This window comes from Nuphar pumila, chromosome 2 (genome assembly GCF_984573655.1).
Source record: "Nuphar pumila chromosome 2, dmNupPumi1.hap1.1, whole genome shotgun sequence".
Classification (NCBI taxonomy): domain Eukaryota; kingdom Viridiplantae; phylum Streptophyta; class Magnoliopsida; order Nymphaeales; family Nymphaeaceae; genus Nuphar; species Nuphar pumila.
In genome coordinates this window covers 43808836-43836428 of record NC_143250.1, presented here as the reverse complement: position 1 = coordinate 43836428, position 27593 = coordinate 43808836, and the positions used below count along the sequence as shown (strand labels likewise).

The window sequence follows — 27593 nt, the reverse complement described above, 5'->3', positions numbered from 1 at the left end:
GAGAGGATAAGAGTTTATCCAAGTTCTCTTTACCTTTAGTAAACTTGAAAACCGTTTTCATGAGGTTCTCAGTTTTACTTTTTAGCTCTGAAATTTCTACTTGCATATTTTTAGTTTTGGAGCTAGTAGAAGAAATTTCAGACATAAGCATAAGATTTTTCTTTTTCAACTCAGAATTTTCACTGCTGAGTTTTTCATTCTCTTGGGAAAGCTTTAAATTTTCAGATTTTAAAACTTTATTTTTGAAACTCAATTTTCTAGATTCTTCAAATAGTTCTTGAAACGCATCTAGAAGTTCTTCAAAGGAAAAATCAGAGATTTCACTTACCGAACTTTTGTTTGCCATGAAGCACATATTTGCAGTTTCGGCTTCATCATCACTTGACTCTTCACTAGTGGATGGTTCTGAATCATCCCATTGAGCATGCAGAGCCTTTTTCTTGAAGAACCTCTTTTTTGGTTCCTTAGCTTTGGACTTTCTTTTGAGAAGGGAACAGTCACGTTTTAAGTGGCCTGACTTATTACACTGAAAGCACATGGGATCTTCTTTAAGATCTTTTCTTTCCTTGTGCCTGTTTGGAAGCCGGTTCCTTCTCATGAAGCGCTGGAATTTTCTGGTAAGTAGCGCAATTTCTGATTCTTTATCTCAGTCTTCATTCTCAGATAGGGCTGGGAAAGCTAGAGTTTTCTTTACTGGTTGCTCTTCTTCCCTTCTTTCTTTCATGTGGACTTCATAGGCCATAAGATTGCCTATTAAGTCGTCCAATGTAAGCTTAGATAAATCTTGAGCTTCTTCAATAGCAGTAGTCTTTTTCTCCCAATCAGTTGTGAGAGATCTCAAGATTTTCTTCACCTTTTCAGTCTGAGAATATGTTACACCCAGAGATTTCAGATCATTGGTGATGTTGGTGAATCTGGTAAACATCTCTGTGATGGGTTCATCTTTGTTCATTTTGAACAACTCATATTTTCTAACAAGAGATGAGATTTTGGCTTCTTTTACTTTGTTGGTTCCTTCATGAATAACCTCCAAAGAATGCCAAATGTCATATGCAGATTCACATATAGATATTCTGTTGAATTCATTCTGATCAATGGCACAATATAAGGCATTCATAGCCTTTGCATTTAGGTTTGCCATTTTCTTTTCTTCATCAGTCCATAAGTTATAGTCTGCGGATGGAGATGTGTATGGATGCTCAACAATTTTCCATACAGCAAAGTCTATGGATTTGAGAAAGATAGTCATTCTGCACTTCCAATATCCATAGTTGGAGCCATTGAAGAAAGGAGGAAGAGATGCGTGTTGACCTTCAATATCACGAGCATAAGAGGTAGATGCCATTTGTGCTGGAAGACTTGTTACGTCGAAACCAGCAAACCTGCTCTGATACCAAATGAAATTCCACTAGAGGGGGGGTGAATAGTGAAATATGATAATGATCTATAAAATAAAATAATTAAGCAATAAGGCACAACACATAAAACACAGAATTTATACTGGTTCGGTCAGTATCCAGACCTACATCCAGTCCCCAAGCAAACCACTTGAGCTTTCCACTATAACATCCGAGTCACCGGATAAATAGTACAACACCCTCTTCCCCAGAGGTCTTCTTCTCTCAATAGAGAAGGGGCACACCCTCTTCCCAAGAGGTCTTCTTCTCTCAACAGAGAAGGGCAACACCCTCTTTCACAGAGGTCTACTTCTTTCAACAAAGAAGGAATACAGTGAATAACAGAGTTACAATACTTCCTATAGAACCTTCAAAATGATATGAATGCACGAATGAAGGATTTTCAGAATGTTCTGTTTGTCAATCAGAGGATACTCTTTGTCAAAGAGCTGGACTTGATTTTTTCTCTTTTCTTTCTTCCCTTTTTCTCTTTCTTTTTCAAGGCTCTCTTTTCAAATATCGAATAGAAATTTTTCTCGTTGTAAGCTCACACGTCTATTCCATTCCATTATTTGAATAGTTTATTTGAGTGTGTTTATATAGCTTTTAAAAAGTAGTCGTTACATTTTTGGAATTGTAACTTTTTGAAATGTGAAATGTTATGTCATTTCAAAAAATATCTTTTAGATAAATTCGAGAATACCTTTTTCCATAAAAGTAGAATAGAGGGTACACTAGTCGTTGTAATATTTTAGGTAATACATATTTTATGTAAAAAGTCTATTTCTTACAATAGTACATTGAACGTTGGGTTGTAGTTTTGTCTTTATTCTAATTAATGATTTGAGGTACATTAGTACTTCTTTGCTTTAAATGAGTGTAAGTATAATGAGTGCTTTGAGATATTTATTTGTACATAGTCATGTCAAGTGTTTTCTTTATGTTGTGTATTTCAAAGTCTCCAGAGAGAATGAGGACCAAAAGAAGGTCGACATTCTTTGAGAAGGATATTAACAAGGATTTGTTACAGGAGGCATTTAATGTTTTGTAAAGAGAATGATGACTTCAAGTAAGTCGACATTCTATGGTTATGAAAAAAGTAACTAGAGTCCTTTCAAAAACATATTTTATTTGTTTTTCTTTTGTGTAGCCGATTTATGTTTTTGTCTTCTTCTTATATTAAAAAATATTTCTTTAAAGAAGATAACTAAAGTCTTGTTAAAACATATTTTATTTGTTTTTCTTTTGTAGTCGATTTTATGTTTTTGTCTTCTTCTTATATTAAAAATATTTCTAGAGTCTTTTCAAAAACATATTATATTTGTTTTCTCCATATAGCCGATTTTATGTTTTTGTCTTATTCCTATATTCCTTTTCATGTTGTCTTGTATATAGTGTAAGGTACAATTATTATATGACAAAATATCTTTTTCATAAAAGGTTGTAAGAAGGTACAATTATTGGTTTTCAAAAAGAAGCTTTTTGAAACTATCGTATACTTTTATGATATAGTGTTTATGAATGAGTATGTAATATGCAATATGCAAGTTCCTGAAGGTTCTGTTACATATGACTCTAAAGAAAAAAAAAGTCTTCAACTTGAGATAGCCGATCTCTTCATTTGAACTTTAGGAATGCATGGCTCATCAAGCTTTTTCTTCAAAGAGTATGATTGCACCATAGTTGTACTTGAACAGGAAGTCTCCATCCTTATTGGGTGAGATATCCTTGCATCAAATACTCGTTAGATTTAAGGCAAAACATATTCAGTCATAATATAACATTTTTCAAGATGACATATTATCATATCATATAAAATCAAATGAGACAGTGTATCATATTATGTGACATCAAAACCGAATTTCTCAACACTTAATTGCTCGAGTCACTAGACTTTCAATTTTTTATAGTTTACGTATAGTCTACTTCTCTGTCATGTGCAATGTCATTATCTATTAGGCTCTCTATAAAGTCCATGTAACAGGCTTTCGAGCCGGTGGCTCCCAAACCAGATGGCTTTAGGGCACCAGGTGTAAACACTCCTCAGGCTCTACTTGCTCGAACAAAATAGTCCACATATATTAACGTAGACAAAGAATTGACTTCCTTCGTTAACATTTTCGACATGAAACTCAAACACTTCAACTTGTGTCTAAGCCCAGCTACTAGGAAGTACAAAGATATCAAACAACTAAACATATGCTCTTTTTCACTTTTTGAGCTTATACATGCAATATTGTTCATTTGCTTAGTTTTCAAAAATAAAACTATGCATATTCATACTTGTGATTCAAAATAGACTCTAACATGCATCTATAATCATTTCTTTGAAATCCACATAAACAACTATGGTTTTCTAGATTTGTGTCAGAAAAAAAAATTGTGGGGCCTAAAAAATTCTCTAAAAGTATTAGATTATGTAAAGCATTCATATAAGATCAAACTTAGTTCTTAAAAGCCCATTTTTTATGAGTTGACATAAAAAAATGCAAGTACAAAGATATAAAAAAGTTTAGGTGTGCAAACTACACCCTCCCCCATGCTTGAATGACACTGTCCTCAGTGGCACTCCCTCATGCTTGTATGAAACTAAGGGAATGCATATGAAAACAAAAATAAATGAGAGAAAAAAAAGAGTAGAAGTCACCTGAGTCACTTTGTGGAATCTTACCTGATATGACATGTGAATGAGTTTGCATAGGTTCCACCTGTCTCACAGTTCACAACTCATAGAAATATACAAAAGGATACAATGCATACATGATCTAGGCTTGACGCTCATGAAGAAAAACTACCTAAAAAAAAACAGAAAAATATTAAAGCTACTAATGGTACATCACCATAAAGCGCTAAGTTTTACGTCCCCAGCCAGACGGATCCCTAGAAAAACCTTCATCGTCCATGAGATCAATGGATGTGAAGTCTCGCTCAATCAGGCTCTCTATGAAAAAGAGTGTCATCTATGACACTACGCATTGTGTTTCCGCCCACTCGACTCCTAAAGGTAATATCATGACTCCCACTATAGGAAGAACGGAGGTTAGTCTCCTCTGGGAGATTACTCTCAAAAAGAGAGTCTAGGACCGAATGACTATTGATATATGCAACCTCAAACAAGTGGTGGTCATGATCCTGCTTGACTAGGTCAAGCATTTTTTGCATCTGCACCTCTTGCTTGCTTAAAGCAATTGGCGGTCCGAAAGTCTGGGAGACTGGGGCTCGGTGAATATATGATGACTGTAGAAGCTGTGGGCCTTGCCCCTTCTCCTGGGGCCTAATGGAGGAGATCGACTCATCAGTGCATATGACATTAGGTTCATGAATTGATTCCTGAATGGGGTGACACGCCTTCCCATTCCTAAGGGATGCAACAGATTTGACCTGCGCGGGATGTGAATCTGTGGGGTGTAGGTCAAATGACATGGGATCCTTTCCCTTTGGGTTGACAACAGACTGACTAGATAGGCCCCCCTCTCTTTGCCTACTGAAGGCCTGAGCCAACTGTCCCATTTGAGTCTCTAGCTTGGCTATTGACTGTGTATGAGAACAAAGAGTGACCTTAATATCAGAAAAGGCCTCTAACATCTTATGTTGGAATGATGGACTCGATGTGAGCTCTTGAGGAGAAGGTAGACTAGACTGGGGATGAACCTGTGAAAAAATGGGATGCGAGTAACCTTATGAAGGGTTACTGTGTCTAAACTATGTCTAGGAGGGCTGAGGGGATGGGGCAATGGTATGGTTTTGCCAACTTGGGTTATATGATGGTGTAAATGAATCAGGCATGGGTCTAGCGAAACCTTGGGCAACATTTACCTGCTCCTGAACGAATTCAGGATATAGCGGCACTGCCGAACAATCAGAAACACAGTGTGCAGGACTAGCACAAAGCTCACACACTTTTCCTACTGGACTTTTCGAAGAGTTTGCTAGGAATTGATCTAATTTCCTATTCAACTGGTCAACCTTGGTACGCAAATCTAACTCAGACCCAACTTTGGAAATCCCAACTTTCCTAAGACCACTAGACACAGATGTGGTCCTATCGACCCATAAAGACAAGGCATGATGCATCATGTTCTCACTCAAGGTCTCAAATAAAGACCAAGCCTCATCCTCACTCTTGAGCATAAAAGTGCCCCCACACGACGAATCACCCATTTGACGGTTCTTCTCAGTAAGACCGTCATAGAAATATTGCACCAGTTGCCAGTGAGGCACCTGGTGGTGGGGACACTTGCGGAGAAGATTCTTCATCCTCTCCCAAGTTTCGTGAAATTGTTCTCCCTCAATCTGTGAAAAACTGGTGATGGCTTTGCAAAACTGATTCGTCTTACCAATTGGAAAGTACTTTTTAAGGAATTCATGTTGCATTCCTTCCCAAGTGGTAATCTGAACCATCTCAAGAGCCTTTAGCCAATGCTTGGCTTTATCTTTGAGGGAGAATGGAAACAATGTTAACCTTAACGCGTCATCTCCAAAGTTATTGATTCGCACAGTCGAGCAAATATCGAGGAATTTATCAAGATGATGATAGGGGTCTTCGTTGCTAAGGCCAAAAAATGAAGGTAGCATTTGGATAACGTTGGCGTTAATCTGAAAATGGCTTGCTCCTATATCAGGTCTCGTGATGCAGGAGGCGAGAATATACGTATTTGGCATGAAGTACTCCCTTAAAGGATGGATCAAATTATGATCGTCAGCCATTGCATACACCTTGGAGTAGACCGGTGTAGCACATGTCCTAACTTAAGGTTTTCTACCTAACTAACGCGCTAGCGGCCAAACCACGCAAACCACAAAGCGAGTAAACTAAAAAAACAAGAACTAAACAAACACCACGCAATTGCACACAACAGGGATTATGCAAAGAAAATAAAATATGTGTACGGTACCAATCGTACACAGTCACATCTAAGGGGACCCTAGTGGGTGGGTTGTGCAGAAAAGTAAGCTTGTCTCTACGGTATGCACATACGTGGTTCTAAAACCTAAATGCAAAACAAACACTAGGCAATAAAGTGAATACTCGTATTTCGCCGTTCCCCGGCAACGACGCCAAAATTTGGTGTGAGTTTTATGAAAACACTTTTTAAAACAATATTTTTGATAAAATCTAAGTGAAAGCCAGACACCAAAAATATAAAAACCGGCTCACACTAGTGGTGGAGTCAGGGTCGATCTCAGGGAACGGAAAATACTTCGTATTCAAACACACAATCTACACTACTCTTTATTACCTTGATGAATAAAAAATAAATTAAATAAGATAACTAAGGGAGTATGTCCCAATGCAGAGGGCTTAAACAAAATAAATAAATGATTTTATTACAGACCTAATTAAATGAATAAATATCAGAAATAAAGCCCTAATCTAAAAAGAAAAGAAAATGCTTCAGTGCTTGTGTCCTTTTGAATTGATTTGTTTCTCTTTATTCTTCCCTCTGTGTACCCTTTAGGTACTTAGGTTGAACACTTTTGTATGGTTTGCTAAAGGGCTTCCTGAGGGCACTTCTGGGGTCTTGAGGGAACCTCTGAGGTACTTTGATGGCACGAAAAGGGCTCTACTGCACATTCCAACGCTTCCCTTCAAAACACAAAACACAAAACACAAAACAAGCAGAACCACAAAAAGATGCACTACTAAAATCTAATAATTTAATTAAGCAAAATCAAGAAATTAACTCTAACAAACTTTAACAAACTAAGAACTAACATGTGACAAACTAAAGTACTAAATGACAAAATAGCAAAACTAATTAACAATCAAGAAAATAATCAATGTAACAAACTAACGATGCTAACTTCCTAACTACAAAATAGGTCAAAACAACTCTAATTAAGTGTAAAAAATCAACGTAACAACCTAACGTTAAATCAACATGCTAACCTAAGGTAGTAAAATAACTTCTAGTCTAATCTAATTAACCCAAAAAGCAAGAGTAGACTTATCTTTTTGACTACTTACGTACTAAAAAAATCGAAGTCACACTAACCGAATACACAAGGCAAAAAAAGTATTTCTGATCTAAACTATTGACTTTTTTTTGTTTTTAAATCATTAACTAACTGCCTCATCAAAGACTAATTACCAGCTAGGATACTAAAATTATTGACACATTTAAACTATGCTAAACTGGTTAATTGGTGCACACTTGTTGTTAAAGAAAACTTTTAACAATGTCAACCATATGCATGATTAACGTCAACACATGTGGACTAGTCACGGGTAAATATATGATGATGTGTGATCTGGTAGTGCTTCAATTCAGTCGTGCATCCAGCAATCAAAGAAATTACATATACTTAACGACTGTGATTATGCTGAATTGGGCAAATCAGATTTTAGTCGGTTTTATAAATTTCTGAATCGACTCTAATCTGATTTGAACTATCTTGCGTGCAAACAAAGCAAATCCGAATGTAGCAAAAACGTGATCTGATAATCACGCTATTCTTCACTTCAATGACTGAATCCAGTTAGTTGTGGTATTGAATATGGTAAAACAAAAAATATGATTCTTGGACGTGCAGCTCCACAACACTTGGCTAATGCAAAAATGAAAAGCAAGAAAGAGACACCCTGCTATGCTTATTCAAGTATGATCATGATCCGACCTAGTTTCACGTTGCTACTACAAGACGATTAGATTTGTCAATGATGACAGATTTGATCCTTCTTTCCCACAAGTTTCATTGCAACAACGTGCACCAAGAAGTTAATGAAATAACCTAACTGCGAAAAAAAATATCACTATCTACGACTTAAATAAAAAGTTCTCTTTTTTTTTATGCAATGCACGCCTAATCTACTATGCACGAATCATGAATCAACTACTCTAGATGAAATAAAAGTTACTGAATACGATGCTAGAAAAATATTTTTAAACAATCAATAAAATACTCTAATTTTACCTACATGCAAAACCTTAAAAGAGATGGGAGAGAAGAGACTCACCAAACAGCTCGCCTGTGACGGATGGGTTGAGAGAAGAAGATGGTGAATCCAGCTGCATCCATACTGCCCCAATGAAGAAGAAGAGGTTGCCGATGACGAAAGGGTTCGAAGCTTGAAGAAAAAGAGGAACAAGAAGAAGAAGAGGAGAACAAGAAGAGAAAGAAATCGGCAAAAGAGAGAGGAGAAGCAAGGGAGAGAGAGAAGAGGGAGGCAAGAAGGAGGGGAAGCAAGAAGGCTGCTGGAAAAACAACCTCCATGGCTGGAAAAGATGAGTTTATAATGATCTAATTAGGTTAAAACAGGGTTTTCAAAAAGAGACTGAAGATTTTTGCTAATTTCCAAAACAAGGTCTCTTATGAAAAATATGTTTTTGTAAAAATCAAAACTAACTAAACCAATTAAATTTTAGCTAATACAAGCCTAAACTAATTGAACTACAATTAAAAAAATCTAATAAAAACACTAAAAATGCAGGGAAAGCTTTGAAAAACCTGATTTTCTAATAAAATTCAATTCAATGCGGTTTCTCAAAACTAACGATAAAAATGGGTTTTTATAGTAATTTTAACATGGATCATGCATAAATAATGATTATTAAAATGCAAATATTATGCATGATCATATACCAATGATTTTATGCATCTAAAGGCAAATCAATATCATCTACATCATTTGTCGTGCATCTTGCTGCTATATATATACTATTGATTTCCTGCATTTTTTTTTTTCATAGCTTCTGCTCTAACGTCACAAGATAAACATTGCTTAGTTTCTCATACATCATTCTATTTTCACATCTTCGGTTGCATTGCATTTTCTCTTTTACTTGCTGCCATTCTGTATTTCCCACTCGTACTTGGTTTTCTTGCATTTTAGTGGTTAGAATTCTGTATATTTGCGGTTAGTTATTAAAATTTATAACATGTTGCGATCTCATTTTGTTACTTTCTTTGCTACACTGCATCCCATCTTGCTATAAAATTGAATAAATCACAATCTACTTATCTACATTCATCATCCATCCCTGCATTTGGTGTTTCATGTGCATCATATTTCCTACAAAACACATCATTCATCCCCTGTTGTACCCCTCATCTGACCCCAATTGAGTTCGCGGACCATTCATCCTGGCCTACTGAAGTGTGAATCGAGGCCTCTGCAACGCGAATGTGAATTACATTCACTAGTACTGTATGAATTCAAATATGTTGGAGGTGATGGCTATAATCGGGCATTGATGTTAACTCACATTTATGGGTCTTAATTCATGGTGGTCTGATGTATCAGGGTAATTTGATCATGTAAGACCAAGCAATTTGGTCATATAAAACTGTGGCAAAGATTCAATTTAATACCCATCTGATCATGTGTATACGTATGTCCCAGACTAAGCAACGCACTACATTTAGGTATCTGTTAACTGGAGTTTTTGCAGGAATTCATGAGCATTACAGCAGTTATGAAATAACTTGTTAGCATTACATGGCATGATGTCGTAAGTAGGTTTTGGTTCAGAATGATCGGAGATGGATTAAGTCCTTTTCCAATGCTCCATTTCAGCGTGCATATACCCTCATGAAGCCTCTGTTAAAGTCTTGTCTGATGCACAACAGTCATCATCCACCTCCATATTTAGATCATTGTGTTATTCTGATTCAGCATCTATTGTAGTAGTCTCTAGTATAAAGCATCTCAGCAGCAGGACTATAATAATTTTTCTTTCTCTCTCTCACCAGCCAGCAAGCTATGAAAGGGAGTTTGAGATTTATACTCGTGAACACATCAACTGATTAATTACAGCATCTATGTGCCTCTTCCACTTCTGATTGGTTTTTTCTAATTTATTGTAAAATTATGTATGGTTCTATTCTACTGCTAAAATCTGACTTGATATTGTTTGGTTATATAGGTAAAATCTCAAAGTGTTTTTCAAGAACCAAACACGAAGTGAAGAAATCATTTTTTTATACTGTTGTTATGGAGAAGCACTGGAAGCTTCTTGTTAACAGTTTATTCTCTTGACTCACTGATAATTGCCATCTTCGAGGGTGACCCTTCGTTAGATGCTGAGATACAGCCATTCGCAGAAGCCTTCCTCTTGGTGTATGAGGGGATATTGTGTAAGCATGAAAGGGAGCCTAGTTCCATGAAAACGCAAAATACGTCCTTCCTGCTAACTTCATGTAAGTACACCTCTCCTCTGGCTCCCTAGGTTCATGATTTAAAGGTTGCAGAAATATTTTTTTTTCTTTTGTTTTCTTGGTCTTAAAATGGTGTCTTTAGTTCGCTAATGATAGTGTGCTTCTAAGCCAAGCTGCTTGTTTTTTTTTTGTAGTTTAAGAAACTTGTGTTTCATCGACCAATATATAGTATGTAGTGCTCAGAATTGCTCTATTCGTTGTTTATATTGAAATTTGACTGCTGAATTGCCTTTGCCCATCTCAATTTATTGCTTTCCCTGATTTTCTGTCAAGTTATTCTGCGTGCTCTAACAGGTGCCTTTTGTATCTCTTCGACGTTCAAGCATATCCCCTCTGAATTTGTCCATCAAAATCTAGAATGTCATGCTTAGAGCATTAAATACCACAACCACTTCTTAGAGCAAACACCTGAGTTTCAGTACAATAGCTGGTCATGTCATTCATTCAGTTAAAGATGAGATATTATTGGGTAGATTTATAATGGATCATGTCTAGTGGAAGTTCTGATCACATTGTTTTTGTTTTATAAGTGGATGTGGCTATGAAAATAAAATAGGATTTGCACTACAAGATAAGCTACCACCTTTGGAATAGCTCTAGAGTGGTTATATGATGTCTTCTTATGGTTTGTGTTGCAGCAATATACTATAACATGCAGATGGAAACCTGAGCTTTGTGCATGATGTACATTGTTGCTAGAAACAATAGGAGAGAGAGTCGAACAGAAGCAGAAATCGGGAAAAGGTAATCTAGTGGTGTTTCTATTGTAAAATCTTTTTGGTTTGTTGTCTAGATGCCAGGTAAAGCCGCTTTCACTGTCTTCATCTTTTCACCTGTCAGCCCCAACATAGTGTAGTTGTCACTCATGTCAAACAAACTGGAAATTCTCTAGTAGCTTCAGTAACAGATACTGAAATTATAACTGTTGTCTCAAGACTGATCGTTCCTTAATGTTTGGTATGTAATATCAAGTAAAGCACCATGGTGCAAAACGCCCAACTAGTTCACTGCTGTCATAGGGACCTCGTAACACATTACCCATTGTCATACATCACAGCCCCTTATATATTTAGCACACTCCATCTACGCCACCCATTCTCAACACCCCATGTATGCTCACAACAGTGGTAAACACTGTTGTGGTTCCCTATACACCACCAATGCCCAGCACCCTGCTACAATACTATTTGCAGCAACATCATCGTGCTTACAACAATAGGTACAAGGTCATCTTCACTCCCATTTCAAACACAACCACTACTCATTGCTTTGCAAAGTGATAGACAGTCCACTTTTCACTGAAAGTCGTTTCATATAAAAATTATGTTTAGGCAATATGTGGATAATTCTTTAATAAACATGTACATATGCTTAGGCAGATATCCATGGATTTCTATTTTTAAGTTGTGAATATGTTTTTCCTATATGTGGGTTTTCATTAGCATAATATATATTCATTTCCTCCTACGTATATACATTTCATCATTGACATGAGTACAAATCTTCTAGCATTTGCCTTATAGATTCAAGATTATATCTTACAAACCTCTTTTTATATTTATCTTTTACTCTGTGCTAACTTACATTTTGCAGGAATTAGGCTATTTTCCTTCTTAAATTAAGAACGTGAATCTCAATTTCATTATGGTAAACAGTTAGATATTAATGCAAACCTTACATTTCCAGTTCTAGATTAGAATGAATGAGCATTGTAAATATCATAAATTACTTGTTCTTATATCATTTTACCCTTTATTCAAAAAATACACGAATGGCACGTGCTTCATTCTAATAAGAGGTAATTAATTCTAAGCAAATGACCCACATTGATGGCCATAGTCAAAATGTGGACAATGCTTAGGATTTTTATCTTTTATGGAATAACACTGGATCCACACCGGATCTCTTTTCAAAAATCATCCGATTTTTCTAAATATTTTTCTCTTTTATCAGAGTTTAACTTAAAATTAACTCAAAACATATATCAATGACCATAGTCAGGATATATTGAGAGCTAATTTCATTTTAAACTCTATAAAGGCACTGAAATGTGTTTTATTCTTCATATGAATTTAAATATAGATTATTATATAATACATTCAATGACCATAGTCCGTAATGTATTATGTCTTCAATCTTATTTCCATTCATTTAAAGAATTGAATATCCTTTTCAAAAACCAGATTTCAAATTCTTTCATTTCATCATTTAGGATAGAACTATATCATATTTTCAATATTCTTGTGATAATTCTTCAAATACCTTCTTCATTTCTTAAATCAATTCTCATTTATAAATTCAATTTCTTTTTTTCTCAATTCTATCTCATTTTTAAATTCAAATTTCAATTTCAAAGTCCAATTTGACTTTGAAATTTCAAGTTCATTTTTTTATATTTAAAAATTCAATTTCTCATTCAAATCGAATTTCAAAGTTCAATTCAACTTTGAAATTCCAAATTCATCTTCAGAATTTGAATTCAAATTTGATTCAACATTTTAGATCAAAACCAAAAGTTCAATTTGACTTTGCAAATTTTCAGATTCATGTCCTAATTCAAAGTTTCATTCTCTGTCCTTCCTTTCAAAATTTCAAAAGACAACTTAGATCTCACATATCCAATTCCAGGTTTCATCCGAGTTATCGAAAACCAATTCTATTCTCAAAACCCATCTAGATGCCCTAGGTCCAGATCCATCTTCTAATTCCATATTTGATTCCGGATTCAACTTTTATTTTGGATTCCAGACTTCGGATCCAATTCCCTTTAGGGTCCTAGACTCCAGATTCAACTCCATCTTGGATTTCAGACTTCGGATCCAACTCTATCTAGGACTCTAAATTTTAGATATAATTCTATTTCTTTAAAATCCCATCTTAAATTCTAGATCCAATTCCATCTCAGGTTCCGGATTTCGAATCCAATTTCGTCATGGATTCCAGATCTCACACCCAATTCTAAATTCCAAATCCCATCTAGATTTCTTCCATCTTTTATTCTGATTTCAAAATTTTTAATCTAGAGTTTCATTGTATCCTCAAATTCTATCTTGACTCTCAATTCTAGATCCATTTTGAAGTCCATATTCAACTTTCAACTCTTATTTCTTAAACTCCCTTCTTCAAATTCAGGTTCATCTCAATCTATGATTATTTTAAAACCCAAGATCTATTCTAAATCCTAAAGTTAGAAAATCTAACTTCTCCAAGCCTGTCTTCAACTTTCAAAACCCATCTCTTCATCATATTCTTCATAAACTTCAAAATCACTTTGGAATTTCCAAATCATCTTCTCAAAAGAGCATGCATCTTTGCATTTGCACAAGCATGATTCTTTGTGCATTTAGACTTAGAATAAATTCTTAGATAATCTTTTAGCAAAGCAAAGAGGCATAAATTCGACCCTTGATTCGATTACCTCTGGTAAAGGTGTTAGGAACGGTCGAACCTCGTACCGACGAGCGAATCCCGTCTCCCAATTTTCCCGCAAATATTTAAAAAACGGAGGCAAGTTATTTTCCTAAACATTTTCAAAAATTAAGGTCAAGTGAGACCTCGCAAAAGAGTTCCTCTCTCTTCTTCCTTTTCTCATTCTCTCTTCTTTTCTATCTTTCATTCTCCTTCAAAAGAGGGGAATAGAGGTTAGAAAGGCGAAGAGAAAGGAAAAGAGGAACGAGAGGAAAAAAAATTGCGATGATCATAGAATATATAAGGAAAATATAAAATATCACACAATCACAGATGTACAAACAAGGATGCAAAAACAACACTCCCTAGAGCTGACTCTAAATGCAATGTTTGAAATGGCTGATAGGACCTTAATCCTAACTCTAAGATTTAGATCATTTGATTCCAATCAAGGTATGCCGATATACTCAAGCCGAAGCTCGAAGTACGTGGCATAAAATATTTCTTCGGTTCTAATGTAATGGCTTTCCAACATCCTTGAGCACCTACCGATATACCTCGGACTATGGCCCTTAGGTACGTGGTAGGGGGGCGCGAACCCAAATAAGTGGTCCAGTTGTGAGGCTCTCTCCCGAACTATATTTCAGTGAGACAACCCAGCAACGTGAAGACCAGGACAATATAGGTAGGGATGTTTTTGAAAACATGTTCAACATGCAGATAAAACCTGAAAGCTCTAATGCAAGGCCTAAAGAGATAGATTAAAAATGAAAAAGAAGCACACACTTGCATACATTGTTTTTATTCAATCCCTAAAATTGAGGAGAGTTGTATTTCTAAATCTAATGTGAACATGGAATAATCTCCTTAATATGGTCCTACCAAACCAAACTTAGATTCTATATGCAATGATGTCAACTTAGGACTGAGTCTAGGCTCCTAAGGTTTGCATGGAAATGAAGCTGACATTTATAGAATAAAGACTTAGATAATATCAAAGCAAAGCAAAAGGCAAAAAATCGACCAGACAGAGACGTGTCCCATCACGGTCGCCAAAACTGTGATCATCGCAAAAAAATTTCTCTCTTGTATTTCTCTCTCTTCCTTCTCTTTTCCTTTTCTAACCTCTATTTTCCTTTTTTTGAAGGGGAAAATAAAAGACAGAAAAAGAAGAGAGATGAGAAAAGAAAAGAAGAGAGAAGAGGAACTCTTTTACGGGGTCTCACTTTACCTTAATTTTGAAGATATCTAAGAAAATAACTCACCTCCGTTTTGAAAATATTGCAGGAAAATTGGGAGACGGAATTCGCTCGTCGGTACGAGGTTCGACCGTTCCTGGTGCCTTTACTAGGGGTAATCGAACCAAGGATCGAATTTATGCCTTTTTGCTTTGCTAAAATATTATCTAAGAATTTATTCTAGGTCTAAAAAATGCACAAAGAATCATGCTTGTTCAATGCAAGGATGTATGCTCTTTTGAAAAGAATGATTTTGAAAATCTAAGATTTTCCAAGTAAAAATGTGATGATGAAAGGAAGATGTGATTTCTAAATAATTGAATCTAACTTAGAACTTTGAGATAGATTAGGAAGATAAATTTTGAAAAGAATGATTTTGAAACTGAGATAAAAGCAAAGTCAGAAATGGGCTTTGAATTTTGAATTTTGAATTTAGGAGAGGGAATTGAATTTTATATTTGAAGCTTCAAATCAAAATGAGATTTGAGAAATCCAAGTTAAGTTTGAGAAATAGAATTGGATTTAAGAGATCTAGATGTGAATGTGAAAAATGGAATTGGTTTTTGGAATTTGGGAATCAAGATAAACTGGGATTTGAGATATGATATCCTAAGTGGAGTTTGGATCTGAAGGCTGAGATCTAAGATGGAATTTGGGTCTGAAGTCTGAGATAAAAAATGAAGTTGAATTCTGGAATCCTAAATGGAATTTGATCTGAAGTCTGAGATCCAAAAATGAAGTTGAATTCGAAATCTGAAACCTTAAAAGGGAATTGGATATGAAGTCTGAGATCCAAGATGGATTGGATCCGGAATCTGGAATCCTAAATTGAATTGGAGCCTAATTTTGGAATTGGATTTCGAAAATCTAAATGGGATTTTTGAAGATGGATCTGGGTTTTTGAAAACCTAGTATTTGAATTTAAAACTTGAGAGAAATTGAATTTTGAAATCCAGAATCAATCTCAAACTTTGATTTGTGGACTTTGAGAATCAAAACTTTTGAAGATAAGGAACAAAACTTGATTTTAAATTTTGAATTTAAAATCAGAAAATGAATAAGAAATTTCAAAGTTAAATTAAACTTTGAATTTGATTTTGAGATATTGATTTGAATTTGAATTTTGAATCTTGAAAATGAATTCGGAATCTCAAAGTTGGTTTGAACTTTTGATTTTTTAATACAAAATGAATTGGAAAATTCAAAGTCAATTTGGACTTTGAAATAAAATTTTGAGTCTTGAAGAATGAGATAGAATTGAATTTGAATTGAAATAGAAACTTGAAGAAAGATATTCAAGATCACTTGGGTTTTGAAAAAAAGAATTGTTGAAATATGATGCAACTCTGTCCTAAATGATGAACTGAATTTAAAGAATTTGAAAATCATATTTCATTCTTTAAATGAATTGAAATAAGATTGAAGATATGATACATTCCTGACTATGGTCATTGAATGTATCATATAGTAATCATATTTAAATTCAGGTGAAGAACAAAACATATTTTGGTGCTCTTATAGAGTTTAAAATGAAATTAACTCTCAATACATCCTGACTATGGCCATTGATATATATTTTGAGTTAATTTTAATTTAAGCTCTGATAAAAGAAGAAAAATATTTAAAATATGATGGTTTTTGAAGAGGGATTCAGTGTGGATCCAATGTTATTCCATAAAAGATGAAAATCCTAAGTTTAGTTCACTTCCTGACTATGGCCATTGATGCAAATCATCAACTTAGGATTAATCACCTCCTATTAGAATAGTTCACGTGCCATTCGTGTTCCCATTTGTGAATTTTTCAGAAATAAAGGAGAATAATGAAACAAATGTTATTTACATGCTCATTCATTCTAATCTAAGACTGGAAGTGTAAAATTTTCATTAATATCTAGCTTATTACAACATTGAAAATCTATAATTCAAGCTTTTCTCGTGTTCCTGCGAGATGGGATGAATACAAAAAGAAATTAAAAAAAAAATGTGAATGTAAATGACTATCCCAAATCTTACACAAGGTGCTTTACTCACATTTGAATGAGAAAGGCATATAGCATGCCCTGCTTTTGTTGGCAAATGTGCATATATATAGTTATATATATATATATATACATATATATAGGCAATGCCATAGTCAAATGAAAATCTATATGCAATGGATGAAGGCAAAGGCCAGGATGGTCCAAGGTGAACCATCATGAAATGTGGTAGTTCCTGATGAACCACCATAGAAAGGAAGAGACCCGGTGGTTCATTGTGAACCACTGTGAAACACGGCAGCTATGATAGTTCTTGATGAACTACCATAGAAGAAAGGGGACATAGTGGTTCATTGTGAACCACTGTGAAAACACAGCAACTATGGTGGTTTTTTGCTGAACTTTCATAAAAGAAAAAAGAACACAGTGACTATGTCAGTTTTTGCTGAACTACCATAGAAGAAAAGAGAACACAGTGGTTCATTGTGAACCACTGTGAAAACGCAGCAACTATGGCAGTTTTTGCTAAACTACCATAGAAGAAAAGAGAACACAGTGGTTCATTGTGAACCACTGTGAAAACACAGCAGTGATATATTGGGATGAATATTGCAATTAGCATGCTACGTAGTGGAGCACACATGAGGATAGAAGAGAAACACAGTGTGTTCCAAGCAATTATCAAAGAAGCTAGCCATTCATGAATGGAGGTTACCTCTACTGGTGAAACAAATTCATATTCAGCTAATGTACAACCCTCCTGCTCCCAGATTTTGGCTGTATAACATCATAGGTTGTTGATTCATGCTGACATACCGAAAGTCCACTAAGATAATAACAAGAATGATAACAGTCTCTATATTCTTCAGGTTTGTCCTTGAATCCACCTTCCAAAACCTGAGGAAATATATACTACTGCAATGTAATGGAATCAAACAAGGGGCCAGATTCAGTGCCTTCCTCAAGGAAAGAAAACCCGTCTGTAGGAGTTACCATATCATCTCACAAAAGGCCAACTACCACTTTGCAGTTTCTTTAAAGGAGCAAATGAGCACCCATGAAAATACGAGATGCGCTTTTACAGAAGCCATCGTGGATTAAGATATCCAGGACAACAACCTTCATGCCAGAAACACAAAAAATGGCAGAAACAGAACATCGAAGTAGAGTCAGAAACATGTACGCACGCACCAGACACATGGAAGTGCATACATAAGACACACACCTACACTCGAAAGAATAAACATAGACCACGAAAACTGCTTGATGTTGCTGTAAGATAGTGCTAACAGTGAGAAGTGAAGATGGGTATGTGCATTTGTGAAGGTGCAGAAGGTGGTGATGCACCATGTGATTTGCAGGTGTTTGCAATAAATGAACAAATGCATCAATGAATCAGATCAACACATAAATTAGGCAACTGTCAGATGATTGAAATAATGGGATTAAATCTATAACACGATGTAACACTGCAATATTGTGATAATTACAACTCAGTAAGATGAAATACAAGTGCTTGTTGAAAACCTGCATAAGTACAATGACAAGGCATGATAAGGGGCAATGATTTACAGGAATCTAACATGATATAAAGATGATATTCATTATGCTAAAGAGGTAAAACATACCTTCTAGCAAGCAATTCAGATGACCTGTTTTGATGAATCACCATGCGACTAGATACATCAATAGCTCGACTTCACCAAACCAAATTGTATGAAAGGGTTTTTGGGAATTAACCCAGTCATCTTCAAGAGGATACAGTGATGGATTATGACAGTTTCAGCAGCAACATGGGCTATTTGCTATCAAAACTTAAGGTTGTCATATTGCCCATAACCTTCCCTCAGAATTAGCTCGCTGCCGAATGGGAGTTGGCGAATCCTTTTGTTAGGATTGGGACAACAAGCTTTTTTAAGATTTCTGGGGTCACAACATTAGGATTCTCTCCTCTCTTTACTACATATGAGGCATTTCTGATATGCTCATAAAACCTCCTGAACTAACATGAGAGATGCCTGCACAACGATTGCTAACAGCCCATAAGTAACGAGTTTGAATAAGCAATTGCTATGCAAATGGTAGAAAAACATAATATGCCGGATGCTTAACAGGGGATATGTGACGTGAGATGATAAATGCTAAAATACTCAAGGATGCATAATTGAGTCAAAAGTAATTACATGATAATGACATTGTATAATATAGATGAGAGAAAGCTTGTAACGAGAGTAAAAGCAAAATCAGATCAGACAAAAACAAAAAAAAAATGTGTAGATCAAACACAGAGGCTCAAATCAATATATGAAACAAAATGAAATCAAAGGGGTGTGGTGTTGATGGGGATTTTGCAGTGCAAGCACAGATATACAGGTTCAAAAGTAGCTAACTGATATACCCTTGGCAACTGATCTGTAATTTTCTCATTTCATCAACCTGATGTTACTAGTGGAGTACTAGATGAGTGGGGTTTTCACAAGAAACCCATACCTTATGCACCATTAATTCATTTCCTTGAGAAATCCTGTCCTTCCCAATCACTTATCATGCACCCTTACATCACCATCTACCATATGTTCAACCCACATTTTTATTCTGATCGCCATCCAGATAGCAACAAATTAAAGAAGGGCAGATCAGCACATGGGTCTTAGCAAACCCATGGACACATCGACCAATACTTTTAATCAAAGAATTCCTTACGTTATTGAGATGAATATCACAACATGACCTCAGTTTAACAGGTTGATTTCAGCCAAAGAATCAGCAAACGAAAAGCAAATTGATTTGTCAGGTGGCCTTGCAAACTAATTTCAGAAATAGACATTAATATAACGGAAATACATAGAGACAACTTTAGAAATCAAATGAGAATGGCAATACCTAGATATACCATCTTCATTTTTTTTAATATATTTTGAATCAGGAGCATCAGCACCCATAAAAGAATTAAAACAATCGGGTTAACCCTCAGCTACAAAACTCTAAACCTTCTAACTGAAAAGCAATCTATCCCCTGTAAGGTCTCAACTTAGCATGATAGTGTAGAAGACTTGAAGCAGGATGCACAAGTATCCAACAATTTTTAGCAAAAAAAAAAATGATGCTAACCGAAATGATAATATATCATCATCAAACTCTAACATAGGAGAGTTTGATGATGATATAGGACGAATGATGTAATGAGTGCAAAGGGAATGCATGTGTTTATCTAAAACATGATATAGTAAAAGACGTTGAAAAAGATGTTGCAGGAAATGCTTTAAATGGAACAGGAGATGTGACACTCAGAGCAGCTTTCAAGACCTCTGGTGAGAAAACTGGCTTCACTATGTTGTTCATCTTAACTAGATATTTCTGCAACTTCTTGATCCACCTTATATAGTCCTGATCTTCCACATAGAATGTTGTGATCTTTGAATCAAAGTCCGGACCTTCAAACTGAAGGAGACCAGGGGTCCTGCAAATGTCAGCGCTGCATTTTGCCTCATGTTCCAATTTTGAAACCAGAATTTTAGATTTCCTGTTAAGAGTGAGATGATAATGAATGCCTTTACAACTGAAAATAGGCATCATCCTGTGGCTAGGGCCCTCATGGCACAGAGCTATGCCTTCTCAGGGACACATTGGCTATCTTTTAGGATTCCATAAGACTTTAACACAACAAAGATCTACAGAAACGTTGCTCACTTGGCTGGAACAAAACTCTCGCCTGCTTGATGGGTGCCTCACCGTGATCTCCTTGGTAACCATCGCATCTTGCATGGCATTCACAGACATCTTGGGTCAGTTCGACCCACGGTATCCTTATTTATCAGTGTTATCTCACGTTTCTCACACATAGTGATCAGTTATCTCATTTGCCTTTAGTATAAGAATTGGGAACATAAAAATGGTTTATGATGAACAGCCTGTCTGAATTATAACTTGCAGAAACATATCCCAAAAGGATGGAAATCATCAAAACAGCTTGCAAATCACACCGATGGAATTTTAAAAAACATAAATCACCAAATCAAACGATATCCCCATTCACAAATTACATAAACATCAAAGGAATAACAAAGAGAAATACGTTGGACTAATTAATATTCAAATCATTTTAAACTATGAAAATTTTAAAAGGAAAACAAAATGAATATTGGAATCAGAGATTCCAGTTGCTGTAGCACAGAGGAAGATCAAAGTTGCTACAAGCAACCCAACGTTCACCTGTAGTGCGTTGATGGAGGGGAAAACAAAAAATTTAGAAACAAGACAGAGAAAGTAAATGACAGCGGTAAAACAAATACGAAGATGAGACTGAAGTTTAGATGGGTCGATGATGCCATTGTGAGGCATCGTCGATCATCAGCGTATAAGGAAAGAGATTCAATCAGAAATCTAAGATCTACAGAAATAAACACTAAAATGCAGATCAGGAATTACATAGAGAAATTGAAAATAGAAGAAATCTAGTTCTGAATATACTTTAAAATTCAAAGAGATCCATAAAAGAAGAAAAAAAACAACAAAAAGGAAGAAGGGATTCCTTACCTTAGTTTTGCAGAAACTCTGAAGGATGAAAGAGGATTTTCTTTGTTTTTGCAGAGTTTTGCTAGAGGATTGAGAGGGCTCTCTTTAGTAGAGAGGGGAAAAAGAAAGAGGGATTCGGGTGGAGTGGTCGATAATGGATCATGTGAAGAGCAGAGGGATGCTGGGGTGGAAAGCAGTGCCTGAGCCCTTCCCCTTTGCCCATTTTTAAAGAGGATGAAGAAGAGTCCAGAAGGGGCTTCTGTTGCAGATGGATGGAGGAGAATCGAATGGGTTGGCGATCGACAGTTTGGAGGATGGCCATGGGGGGTTCGGTGATGGAGGGAGAAGGCGATGGAAGCTTCGTGAAGGAGGGTCGAGAGTGTGCGAAAGAGAGAGAGAGAGAGAGGGTTTTGCGAAAAAGGGAGAGAGAGCTGCTGAGGGTTTTTGTTTATGGAGGACTTTTCCGAATTTTTCCAAAAAGGGACCTCTTTAAAAAGTTCTTTCTCAAAACGAGTTTTTTTTAAACCATTTTTTGTAATTTCCTTTATTATTTTGATTTTTTTGTTCTTTTCTCGGCATTTTCTGATTTTTTTTGTTATTTTGGAAATAAGACACTAAAACCTAAGCAAATACGAGAGACAAGACTAATTTTTTTGTATTTTTGAAAAATATTTACAAAAAGAGAGGTTTTCTGAAAATTTGGGTTTTATTTATTCAGAAAATGGGTTTGGATTCAAAATTTTAGAAGTTTTTTGAGTTTTTAACCTCGAATTGAGAAATATAGAGCAATGAATCCAAACGAATGCCGGATGGACTGTCTGAGCCTTTCAACAAGTTACTTTGGTAATTTTGAGAATCTGGTTTAAAAATTCGATGACTAAACTAAGATTTGGATTCTGATATTGAATCCGGATCCGAAATCAAGTCAAATATATAAAATGAATTTAATTTCAGCAAAATTTGAGAAATAAACTGGTATTTAGATTTAAAACTGACTCAATTACCCAAAAAAATAGAGTTATGGGCAAAAAGGGAATATTTACAAAATTTTGAAAATTTTGGGGTGTTCACAAGAGAAGGTGTTTGCAAAATGAAACTTTTGAAGAGAAATTAAGCTTTCATCAAAACTCTCTAATCTTAGGCTTCTCTTATGGAAAGGTGGCCGGTGGGTAAGATTGATGAATATCACAGAGGAACGAGTCCATCACACTCTCCCTGGAAAAAGGGGTCCTCTATGACGGGGAGGCCAAAATGAGAAATTGGGAGCTATAAAAGAAACGAGCTTTCGTCGAAACTCTCTCTAGAAAAAGGGTTCCTTGTGTAAAAATTGATTGTTTTTTTGCAAATAGTTCACGAAGAAACAAGTCCCTTCAAACTCTCCCTAGAAAAAGGATTCTTGCGAACAAAAATTGATTGCATGCAAAAGGAACGAGCTCCCTTGAACTCTCTCTAGAAAAAGAGTCCTTCGCAAGAGAAAATTGATTGATATTTGAAAAGTTTGGCCAATTGGAAAATGAGTTCAACCCGAGGGTCGAATCTTTTGAAAAAGATTGGTATTTGACAAATTGGATTTAATGAAAAAAATATTAGATTAAGAGAGATTCAACCTATAAACCGCATCTTTTCAGAAACAAGATTGGTTCAAGAGGGATTGAACCTAAGAACCGCCAAGAAAACTGGATCAGGAGGGATTCAACCTATAGATCGAATTTTTGAAAATAAGATTGGTTCAAGAGGGATTCAACCTAAGAACCGCCATATTTTTGAGAAAAGAGATTGGTTCAAGAGGGATTCAACCTAAGAACCATATTGGTTCGACAGGGGTTCAACCTATGAATCACATTGGTCCAGCAAAGAACAACATCGGTTCACTGAGAGCAACATTGGTTTACTGGAAACAACATCGGTTCAATTAAGAACAACATCAGTTCACTGAGAACAACATCAGTTCAATTAAGAACAACATCGGTTCTCTGGGAACAACATCGGTTCTCTGGGAACAACATCGATTCAATTAAGAGCATCGGTTCACTGGGAACAACATCGGTTCAATTAAGAACAACATCGGTTCACTAGGAACAACATCGGTTCAATTATGAACAACATTGGTTCAATGAGAACAACATCGGTTCAATTAAGAACAACATCGGTTCATTGGGAACAACATCGGTTCAATTAAGAACAACATCGGTTCAATAAAAAACAACATCGGTTCACTGAGAACAACATCGGTTCAATTAAGAACAACATAGGTTCAATTAAGAACAACATCGGTTCATTGGGAACAATATCGGTTCAGTAGGGGTTCAACCTACAAACTATTGGTTCCATAAGGGTATGATCATGCAAATTTTTTTCTTTCGTTTCTCTTTTCCTTCTCTTTGCCTTTCTAGCCTCTATTCCCTTTTGAAGAGAAATAAAAGATAGAAAAGAAGAGAGAAGAGAAAAGGAAGAAGAGAGAGAAAACTCTTTGCAAGGTCTCATTTGACCAAAGAAATATTTTTTTAAAAATCACTCGCCTCTGTTTTGAAAATTTGCGAGAAAATAGAGAGACGGGGTTTGTTCGTCAGTACGAGATTCGATCATTCCTAGCGCCTTTACCAGGGGTAATCAAACCAAGGATCAAATTTATGCCTTTTTGCTTTGCCTAAACATTATTTAAGAATTTATTCTAAGTCTAAAAATACACAAAGAATCATGCTTGTGCAATGCAAGTGCAGATATGTATGCTTTTGAGAAAATAGATTAGAAATTTGGGGTTTTTCCAAGTGATTATAAAATAAATGGAATAAAAAAATGATTCAAAGGTTTGAAATTGGTTTGAAAAAGTTAGATTTTGAATCTAACTTGAAATTCGAAATAAATCTGGGAGAAAAGACTTGAAATTACAAGTCTTGGAGTGATCAAAATTTGAAAAGATAAGCTTTTAGGTGAAGAGAGAGGAATTTAGAATTGAAATGAATGAATTTTCAAAGTCAGAATGGACTTTGAATTTGGATCAATTTTCAAGAATCGATTTTGAAAAAAAAAAGGAATTTTGAATTCAGAATTAAAACAGGAATTAAATTTGAATTCAGATTTGAGAAATAGATTTGAAATTAGCTTTGGAAATGGAATTAGATTTGAAATCTAGAATGAAATTTTGATCTGAAATCTGGAATGCATTTTTTATCTGAAATCTGGCATCTAAGATGGAAATGAATTCAAAATCTGGAATCCTAAATGGAATTGGATCCGAAGTCTAGGATCCAAAATGGAGTTGAATCTGAAATCTGGAATCCTAAATGGAATTGGATCTGAAGTCTGGAATCCAAAAAATATAGTTTGGATTTAAAAATCTGAATCCAAGGTGGAACTAGGTTCTAAATCTAGAATCCAAGCTGGAATTAGATTTTGAAAATCCAAATGGGACTTTGTTGATGGATCTGGGTTTTGAAAATCCAGATTTGAATTTAAAACTTTAGAAAAAAAATCGAATTTTGAGATTCAGAATCAATCTCAAGACTTTGATTTTGAATTGAGAATCAATACTCAATGAAAAATAAAGGATAATCTTGATTTAAAGCTTGAGTTTTGAAATCAGAAGATGAATCGAGAATTTCAAAGTTAAATTGAACTTTGAAATTTGATTCAAAATGCAAAATTGAATTTGAATATGAATTCTAGAGACGAAAATAAATTTGAATTTTTAAAGTTGAATTGATCTTTGAAATTGGATTTGGATTGAATTTAGAATACAGGAATGAATTTGAAATCTCAAAATCAAATTGGACTTTGAAATTGAAATTTGAATCTTTGAAATAAGATAGAAGGATGAATTCAAATAAGATTTGAAAGATTGATTTGAGAAATGAAGAAGATATTTGAAGAGTTATCTCAAAATCACTTGAGTTTTGGAAAAGAATTTTGAAAATATGATGTAATTTTATCCTAAATGATGAATGAATTAAAAGAATTTAAAATTGGATTTTGAAAAGCTTATTTCATTTTTTAAATGAATTCAAATAAGATTGAAGATATAATACACTCATGACTATGGTCATTGAATGTATTATTTAGTAATCATATTTAAATTCAAATGAAGAATAAAATACATTTTGGTGCCTTCATAGAGTTTAAAATGAAATTAACTCTCAATATATATTTTGAGTTAATTTTAAATTAAACCCTGATAAAGGAAGAAAATATTTGAAAATATATTGATTTTTGAAAAGGGATCCAGTGTTATTCCATAAAAGATGAAAATCCTAAGTTTTGTTCACATTTTGACTAAGGCCATAAATGCAAATCATCAACTTAGGATTTAATCACCTCTTATTAGAATGGTTCATGTGCCATTCATGTTTCACCATTTGTGATTTTCCAAAAAAAGAAAATGAAACAAATGATATTTACATGCTCATCCACTCTAATCTAGTGCAAAGAATGTAAATTTTCATTAATATCTAACTATTACAATCTTCAAATTAAATTTTGAAATTGAAATCAACGTCTCTAAGTTAAGAGGGCAAATAACACTTTCCATATGTTTTCTGCAAAACAAAGTTAATAAAGTAGAGAGAAATAGAAGGTATCATGCAAATGTACATACCTATTCTAATCGAGAATACACATACAAAATACCATCCTCATGTTTTAATTAGAAGGGCAAGATGACACACCTCATGTCAAGGGGAAATTATATGCATGAGAATACTTAGGCTTATGAAAACCTGTATTCGAGAAGGAATCCAACATGTCATAGGTGAATGAAAGTATGCACAATGAATGATGAGTTGTATATTTACATAGCAATTTACTGAGAAAGTGAGTAATTCAAAAAACAATGGAGGACAAATGCTATGAAAATGCAGTGGGTATGTAAGCATAGCCGATGCTTTGTGCTAGTGATAGTACCTAGTGGAGTGGTATGCTGAATATAGGGGGAATGACAGTGATATGATAAGTGGTGTGTGATAAATATGCAGGTGGAAGGGTTTTGCCGAGAATCTGCAATAGATGGTTCAGTAGTAGATAATGGTCAGCAGCATGGGCATTAGGTGACAGTAGGGGCAGAGGATAATTTCCTGCAAGAAGGTAACAACAATGTGGCTGGAAAAGGGTGTTGGCAATCAAGTGAATGTAGGTGGATGAAGTATTTCAGCAGTGTGCTGATGTAAGTGCAGTGAATGTGGGTGGCAATGGACCAAGGCAGCATGTGCACAGTAGGTGCGAGACAGTGAGAGTTGAAAACAATGATATCTCGTTGTATGATTTAATGAAAATAACTAATGGAGATGAGAGCATTAAGGTGGATGGGCAAACAAAGGTTAATGGGTAGTGTTTTACTGTTGTGATATGCATAAGCAAAAACATTGCTGGGGAAGGTGGGTGCTAGTTATGGAGAAAAGGGTGGCTGGGGAGCCATTATAGGGATGGCTGTAGGAAAGATAAACTGAATATTTTCTTTATACAATGAGGATTTTTTTTTTGATAGCCAAGGATTCTTGATAGCAAATTTAGGCTAAATTTGATTTCCCAAAAGAATTTAGGGGAAACAAATTCATGATGAAAGTAACAGAGACTTTCACAGTAGAATCAGAAAACTCTATGATAAAATAAATGTACATTTGATTTTCAAATCAATGGCTTGAAAAATGCAGATGAAGGCAACGAATTAGGCAATATAATACATAATGATGTATAGAACAACTAGCATGATATGATAGACAAAAGAAAGAAATAAAACTTAGACTCAAACCTGACGTTCATTCTACATAAGATGTAGGGAATAAGTGTGAATGCTTGTGAAAGTGATGCGTACTACAGTGTGCTGGAGATGATCATCACCTCTGCAAATGCCCCTAAGGAGACTAGAGCGGTAAGGTAGTGAGGGTTTTTACTGAACCGCGAGTG

At 35.2% G+C, this 27593-nt stretch overlaps 1 long non-coding RNA gene across 1 annotated transcript in view; it reads left to right on the top strand.

Moving 5' to 3' along the window:
• LOC149845364 (uncharacterized) overlaps window positions 1–27593 on the top strand; it is an 87754-nt gene that overhangs the window by 24545 nt on the left and 35616 nt on the right. The window contains exon 2 of the long non-coding RNA XR_016430435.1: window positions 10265–10538. This is a non-coding gene — a long non-coding RNA (uncharacterized LOC149845364). The remainder of the gene's footprint in view (window positions 1–10264; window positions 10539–27593) is intronic.